The sequence below is a fragment of the Miscanthus floridulus genome, chromosome 9 (assembly GCF_019320115.1).
Source record: "Miscanthus floridulus cultivar M001 chromosome 9, ASM1932011v1, whole genome shotgun sequence".
Taxonomy (NCBI): Eukaryota; Viridiplantae; Streptophyta; class Magnoliopsida; order Poales; family Poaceae; genus Miscanthus; species Miscanthus floridulus.
The window spans coordinates 56,720,081-56,726,080 of NC_089588.1; positions in this window are offsets into that span (position 1 = coordinate 56,720,081).

A 6,000-nucleotide genomic window follows, 5' to 3' on the forward strand; every position below is an offset into this window, starting at 1 on the left:
AGTATCGTTGGGATATCAGAACATCTTGATACTAGTTAGCTCATCTAAAAGAAGGAGATGCAAGCTATACTTTGGTGTCCCCTAGTTTATCTTTTCTTAAAGGGGGTAGCCAAGTTGAAGAATTTGTAAGGTGAAGTATTCTACGTTCTAGTTTGCGCAGCAGAAGCGTGGTGGTACCCAAAGATGTGAAAGAAGTTTAGAGTCTCAATGAGGTTTGATTAAAGGTTCAAGGGAAGTTTATTCAAGATCATCAAGATATTGATAATGCTACTGGAAGAGGTTTTAAGTTAGTTTGAATCAAGAGACCTCAGCTAAGTGTTTGAAGGAGTCCAAGAAGTGGTTGAAGAAAAACCTATGTATTAGCTTTGCCAGATCCGAACAAGAGCTTCATATCTACAATGATGCACCTTGTCAAGGTGTGGGGTGTGTCCTTATGCAAGAAAAAAAATATAGTACCTTGTTCATTAAGTCAATTAAGGAAGCTTGAGTTGAACTATCTAGCATGATATCTGAAGTTATCCATTATGTAGCATGGAAGTACTATCTTTTTGGAAGTAAGGGTGATATCTCGGTAGATCACAAGAATCTACAGGACATCTTCACTAAGTTGGTCTTGAGCTGGTGATATCCTCGTTGGAATGAGATTGATTATGACTTGGAAAAGTGCTATCACTTGGAGAAGCAAAAAGTGATGGCTGATGCCCTTAGCAACGGAGAATCATGCTAAGAAGGTTCGGGTGACATCAAGGATTAATAATTGTATTCCAAGTTTGAGTAACTTGACCGAAATTATTAATGTTTTGAAGATTGATAGTAGAATTTCCTTACGACCAAGAGATTCGTCAGGCTTTGTTGGAAGATGGATATCTTAAGGCAGAAAATTGGTATTATAGGAAAGATGGCCTAGTGATTGAAGTTACCTGAGTATCGTTTGGAGTATCTCTCAGAATCTTGGAATCCTTTCGGTAAGTTATTTGGAGTAAGGTCAACAGGTGTGCAAAGTAAAGTGGGATCCTTATCCAGACGATGGAACTGCACGAGGAAGTAAAGAAGAATTCAAAGGTAGAGTATTCCTATCTCCTAGTCGACATCATCCGAATCTCAGGGATGAGATTCATCTTAAGGGGGGGGGGTAGAATTGTAACACCCCAAAAATTGAATTTTTGGAAATAGAGCTAAAATGATTTAATTTGGAATTTTGTGCTCATAAAATATAGGAAAATAAAATTTTTCATTAAATTAAAATTCATCATAAGGTTTAGCAACATCTTTGTGCATACATACCCTTGCATTTGATTTATTTGGTTGAGTGGTTTTGATTGAAAATTTAAAATGGTTGAACTTGCTTTTGCAAATTAAATTAAAAATGCCTTTGAAAGAAAAAGAAAAATTTGAAAATAAAATATTTTAAAAAAGGTGTAAAATTTATTTTTGGAGAACTTACCAAAAGTTCTCAATTTTATTTGAATTAAAAAGTGCATTTCAAATCATATTCGAATTTGATTTGGTTTGCATTTGGATTTGAATTTGGAAACAAAATGGAAAAGGATTTGGAAAAAAAACCTCTCTACTCCCTTCTCTCCCTTTCGGCCTTCATGGCCCAACATTCCATTTCTTTTCCCTTCCCGGGCCACTATTTCTTCTTCTCAGTTTTCCCCCGCATGGGCCGAGCCAGCCCAAGTGATCCCTCCCGCACGAGCCTAGCTCGGTCTCACCCTCTCCACTATGTTCCCGCAGGCCCAACACGCCACCCTGGCCCAAGCTGTGCTAAGGCCCGCACGGATGCGCCCTCTCCCTTCCTCTCTCCAGCCGGCCTAGTAAAGCCGCACCGGCCAAAGCCACTACCGTAGCCCAACTCAGTAGAAGCTCGCCCCGCTCCCTCTCTCCTTCACTGACCGCCCAACCCCTCTTTCTCCCGTCACCGACCGGTGGGATGCCACTGTCAGGAGCATCTTCTACCTCGCGATGTCTCCTTCCTGGACTCTCCCCGCTGTGCCGAGTGTCCATGGCCACGCCGAGTCCGTCGTTGCCTTGCGCCGCAAGTCCCCTTGGCCCATAAATAGCAAGCCCTCGTGCCGTGCCACCTATTCCGCGCCCTATCTTGCACCGCTTTACCTCGAGCTAGCCTAGCGCCGCTGCCCGGATTCCACCATGTGGAGCTTGACGCCGCCGAATCGCGTCCGTAGCTTCAACTCTGACCTAAGCCACTATCGAGCTACGTGTGGAGGTAATAAACCTTTTGAAGTCATTTTCCCCTCATTCTTCCGCTCTTAGTACCTCGCGTGACTTCGCCATTGAAGCCGAGCCACAAGCTAGCGCGTGCCGCTGTCACTGTCCCTCCACTGCCTCAACCGATGCCTCCATAGAGTTCTCCGAGTCTCCCTCTTGCTCCCCGTCTTTTTCCCGTAAAGGATGGCGGTCGGAATCACCGAAACCGACTTCTCCGGTGAGCTCATCCATGGCGCCACCGCAGACACCTCGCCGCCCTAACTATTCTGGCAAACTAACCTTTTCTCTCCCCTCCGATCTGATCTCAGCCAACTAGTGAAGATCCAACGGTCTGAGTTAGCCGATACCCCTTCGTGTGGCCGTTTTACTAAAGAGTCCCTGCCATTTTCAATTATATAACCCGCAGTCCAAAACATGTTTACAGATTTTGTTTTCTTTATTTAAAAGTGTATTTTGTTTCAGTTAAGTCTAAAATATGTTTTCAGCTATTTACAGATTTGCCACTGATTATGTTTAGCCATAACTTCTCCGTTTTAACTCCGATTTGATCCGTTCAAATTGCGTTAGGTTTGTAATTTCATAATCTACATGTTCATACTACTGTTAAGTATGTTTTCAACTTTTAAAATTCGAGGTTAGATTTAATCTATTATTTTACTAAAGGAAATCTTGTTTAAATCATATCTTCCATGTTTTAACTCCGTTTTAGTCCATTCAAGTTGCGTTAGATTCATAGCGATGAGATCTACGCATTAGAAACAGTGCTTACCATATTACTATTTCTGAAATTTCATGGTTTAAATCATATCTTGATTAATAATTATGCAACTGGGTTTTGTAAATAAAATATGATTTGTTTTACCTTAGTTTTATAATTCAAATCTAAATTTGACTTAATTTAATTTATATAAGACTTTATATAGCTAAAATAAATGAAGCTTATAGTTTTCTTTTCCGCGTATAAAGTAGATCTCTCGGTAGTTGTATCTTTTTCACCGTAGCTCCGATTAGAATGCTTTTCGCGTCTCTGTGTTCATAGCGAGACGTAGATTCATTTTACAAACTTTTCATCTTGATTTTATGTTTGGTGTACTATTCTAAATTAGATCTATTGTTTGTTTTATATATGATTGCATGGATGCTTGTGTGGTGCTTTATAATCTTGTCCAGTCGGTGAGTTATACGTGGTGATCAAGAAGAAGAAGAAGAAGAATGTTGAAGATTAAAGCTTACCAAAGGATAGGTGTTTAAGGCAAGTATAGCATGGGATCTTTCTTGTTGTCCTATACACCTTTAATCATTTAATTCATACTGCATGTGTCTACCTTGACTGCCACTAAGGATTTCCTAATACTTTGTTACCCTATACCTTGATATCTTTGGTTATTGCATTGGGTAGTATGATGCTAGTGCTCAACTGAAACCATGATCTTTTAACTTGACTAATGGTATATGCAATAAACACTAAAAGATATTTTTTTAGCAACATGGAATCAGGGGGCTAGAGCATTGAGCTATTTTTATGGTGCTCTAGATGCCTCTTCCTAAAGACTTATCTGTAAATGATCATCCGGGACTTATAGTACAGCTGTGAGGGCTATATGGCTCTGGCTTTAGCTCAGTATGAGGACCTTTTCTAGCTTGTTAGTGGTTACCTTTGTTGGCGTAAGAATGGTTTGCCGAATCTGGTATAGTGCAGCCTCTGTCCCCTTGCGTATAGGCTGCGCGTCATTGTGCCATCGGGAAGGGGGGCTCTACATCTGTTTGCCGAGTGAATCTAATGACCCTAACTTGTTAGACGAACCTTTGAAAGGCTTCATAGTGAACCCCGCCGACCTTTCTTGGAAGTGTGTCAAGAGATTAGCTACCTCAGGCGAAAGGATAAATCACGACTCACAGTGAAAGTGTACTACCTCTGCAGAGTGTAAAACAGGTATATCAGCCGTGCTCATGGTCATGAGCGGCCTTGGAACATTTACGGAATAGATGATCACTAATGGTTAATGATGATGAACACTGATCATAAAGATGCTCACTAATGATTACTGGTTATGCTATTCATTATTCATGTTTAACTGATCATGTGTTTATGGGCTTGTGATAAACTTGTGGCTACTCAATTGCTAAAAGATGACTCATTAAAAGCTAATCGTAGTTTAACCAGTGTCAGCCTTTTGAGCCTCATGAACCCCATGTTATATTTATTGAGTACGACATGTACTTACGCTTGCTTTACTTTTTAAATCTTTGGAAAAATCCCGGATGGGTACCAGATTGCTAGAGTTTGGAGGAATTAGGCTTGTGATCAACCAGTCAGTTGTCTCTGTGAATTTGGAGTCTTCACCCGAAGATCAGAGTTGTCTTTCCGCTGTTTGCTATCTAAGGTTATATTCTCTATACTAAGTAGGTTATATATTGAGCATTGTCTATTGATATTACCCTTATTTGTAGCTATATGTGAGATTTGACTTTGTGGGCTCACATATGGTGCGTATCTGATTTTGTTCATAAAATCGGGTGCTACAGTTAAGTAGAAACTCTACTGTTTTTCATCTTTTATTCAAAATTGACTTTTTTATTAAAAAGAGCTCGGGTCCTAGTAGTATTGTTTTCCACATGTTAATTAAGTTGAAACTTACATTGAACACTGGTACTAAAATTGTTGAATTTGTTATATCACTGGATTATATGTGTGTAATATTGTTCTATATATCTTAGAGTGCTTAAAATTAAATTACCAATACTGATATGACATATTGTTTTTCATTAAAATATATAAACTTATTTAAAATAATAACTTATTTTATTGATTATCATGTAGTAGTAATATAATCTAAAGTGAGTTGGCAGTATTACGTTATTGCTATGTGCTTTGTCAATTAAACATTTTTCCATGCTTCATAACATATTAAAATAAATATTTATCGTAATGTATATATCTTTACTTGGTATACTTGATGAAACATAGCATTATTGCTATTTAATTTCATGGTTGTAGATGTTTATAATTTAGAAATATATGTCTCTGACTTTATGGATATTGATTTATTTTTTTAATAACATATATTAGTATTTAGATTTGAGCAAAATTTTTGTTTATTTTTTATAATGGACGACGTGGATGCAATATAAAGGTAATACTTTATATTTTTCATAACGACATGTATGGGTATATTGAATGTAAATTTAGGTTGTTATTTTGCATTATCTTCCATGATTACAAAGGTGTGTAATCAATAAAATCATTATGGTGTATTTCAAAGTACCTTTTATAGTGACAAATGTGGGTAATTTATTTTTTTGATTCAAGATGTGGGTAATTTAGATACAAAGTTAGACGGTTATTTTAAATAATCTTTCATAATAGCAAATATGGGTAATTTAGATGCAATGTGAGGGGGTTATTTTGAATTATGTTTCATAAAGGTAAAGTAGGTAACTTAGATGCAAATTTAGAAGGTTTGAATTATTTTTCATAATTACAAATGTGGATAATTTATATATAAATTTTGGGTGTTATTTTGAATTATCTTTCGTAACTATAGAGGTGGGTAATTTGGATGCAAAATTAGGGGATTACTTTATGTATTTTCATAATGGCAAAGATAAGTAATTATTCTATAAATTACAATAGATCCAATAGCTATTATCAGTGATAATATATGATTAGAGTTTACTAAATTAAAAGACAGAAATTTCTGATAATTGTGAGACTTTATAGGATTTATCTTTTTCCTATCGCGTGTGGTGATTATTAATCTGGTGTCTCCG